This window comes from Arachis stenosperma, chromosome 10, assembly GCF_014773155.1.
Source record: "Arachis stenosperma cultivar V10309 chromosome 10, arast.V10309.gnm1.PFL2, whole genome shotgun sequence".
NCBI lineage: Eukaryota > Viridiplantae > Streptophyta > Magnoliopsida > Fabales > Fabaceae > Arachis > Arachis stenosperma.
Window position 1 is genome coordinate 28,670,343 of NC_080386.1, and position 2,426 is coordinate 28,672,768.

Consider the following 2,426-nt stretch of genomic DNA (forward strand, 5'->3'; position numbering starts at 1 on the left):
TGATCTTATCATCACCAAAGCTGATTGATTCTCATCAATTTAGCTCTTGAATGCAATGTCCTGCTGAAGCTTGGCTGGCCATGTCTAATTCCTTTAGACTAAAGCTTTAGACTAACATTGCATGATTCCTGGAATTCTCATTAAGAATTTTGATACCTTTATTTTCTTTTCCACTTAATTTTCGAAAAATCCAAAAAAAAATTTTACAAAATCATAAAAAAAACCAAAAAAATGTTGTATGTTTCTTGTTGAGTCTAGTGTCTCATTTTAAGTTTGGTGTCAATTGCATGTTTCTGTTCTTCTTGCATTTTTCGAATTCATGCATGTGTCTTCATTAATCTTCAAGATGTTCTTGATGATTTCCTTGCTCTGATCTTTGAATTCTCTTGACTTGAGTGTTTTGTTGTTTCTCATGTGCATTCTCATTTTGTTAGTGTCAGTAGTGTACAAACTGCTAAGTTTGGTGTCTTGCATACATTGTTATTTGATTTTAGTTGCATTTTGATTATTCCTCATTATTAAAAATCCAAAAATATTTCTAATTTGTGTCTTTTCAAGTCAATAACACAGAGAATTGAAGATTCAGAACATACAGCAGAGGAATTATACAGAAAAAGCTGGGCGTTCGAAACGCCCAGTGAAGAAGGGCAAACTGGCGTTTAAACGCCAGCCAGGGTGCCTGGTTGGGCGTTTAACGCCCAAAAAGGTAGTGCATTGGGCGTTAAACGCCAGAATGTGCACCATTCTGGGCGTTTAACGCCAGGATGGCACAAGAGGGAAGATTTTGTTTTTAATGCAAATTTTTTTCAAGTTTTCAAAGTTTTTCAAAATCAAATCTTTTTCAAATCAAATCTTTTCAATCAAATGTTTTCAAAATCAATTTCTTTCCTTTTTCAAAGATACTTGCTATCAATTAATGATTTGATTCAACATTTCAAGTATGTTGCCTTTTCTGTTGAGAAAGGTTTAATGTCTGAATCATATCTTTTCTTGTTAGTCAAGTCATTTTTTTTAAAATCAAATCTTTTTAAATTGTTTTTCAAATCATATCTTTTCAATCATATCTTTTTAAAAACATGACTTTTCAATCATATCTTGTTAATCACATCTTTTTCAAAACAGTTTTTAATCATATCTTTTTTATTTCTAATTTCAAAATTTTTTTCAAAAATCACTTGATTTCTTTCCTACTCTTGATTTTCGAAAATCAATTAAAGTTTTTCAAAATGTTTTTTTTAAATCTCTTTAATTTAATTTTCGAAATTTCTTCCCCTCTTCTTACATCCTTCTATTTATGGAGTACCACTCCTCCTCAATGCACAATTCGAACTCTATCTCACTAAGTTCGAATTCTTCTCCCTCTTCCTTCTATTTTTCTTTTCCTCTGACACCTCAAGGAATCTCTATACTGTGACATAGAGGATTCCATATTTTCTTGTTCTCTTCTCTTTTATATGAGCAGGAGCAAAGACAAAAGCATTCTTGTTGAAGCTGACCCTGAACCTGAAAGGACCTTGAAGCGAAAGCTAAGAGAAGCTAAGGCACAACTCTCTGTAGAGGACCTGACAGAAATCTTCAAAGAAGAAGAAACCATGGCAGCCGAAAACAACAACAATGCCAACAATGCAAGGAAGGTGCTGGGTGACTTTACTGCACCTACTCCCGACTTCTATGGGAGAAGCATCTCTATCCCTGCCATTGGAGCAAACAACTTTGAGCTTAAGCCTCAATTAGTTTCTCTAATGCAACAGAATTGCAAGTTCCATGGACTTCCATTGGAAGATCCTCATCAGTTCTTAGCTGAATTCTTGCAAATCTGTGACACTGTCAAGACTAATGGGGTTGACCCTGAGGTCTACAGACTTATGCTATTCCCTTTTGCTGTAAGAGACAGAGCTAGAACATGGTTGGACTCACAACCTAAAGAAAGCCTGAACTCTTGGGAAAAGCTAGTCAATGCCTTCTTGGCAAAGTTCTTTCCACCTCAAAAATTGAGTAAGCTTAGAGTGGAAGTCCAAACCTTCAGACAGAAGGAAGGTGAATCCCTCTATGAAGCTTGGGAAAGATACAAACAATTGATCAAAAAATGTCCTTCTGACATGCTTTCTGAATGGAGCATCATAGGTATTTTCTATGATGGTCTCTCTGAACTATCCAAGATGTCTTTGGACAGCTCTGCTGGAGGATCTCTTCATCTGAAGAAGACGCCTACAGAAGCTCAAGAGCTAATTAAAATGGTTGCAAATAACCAATTCATGTACACTTCTGAAAGGAATCCTGTGAACAATGGGACAAATCAGAAGAAAGGAGTTCTTGAGATTGATACTCTGAATGCCATATTAGCTCAGAACAAGATATTGACTCAGCAAGTCAATTTGATTTCTCAAAGTCTGTCTGGAATGCAAAATGCACCTGGCAGTACTAAG

At 35.5% G+C, this 2,426-nt stretch overlaps 1 non-coding gene across 1 annotated transcript; it reads right to left on the bottom strand.

Moving 5' to 3' along the window:
• Nucleotides 1-1,997: 1,997 nt before the first annotated feature.
• LOC130959405 (small nucleolar RNA R71) lies at nt 1,998-2,105 on the bottom strand. Its single transcript, XR_009078485.1, has one exon. It is a non-coding gene; the product is annotated as a small nucleolar RNA R71 (small nucleolar RNA).
• Between the last annotated feature and the right edge of the window lie 321 nt (nt 2,106-2,426).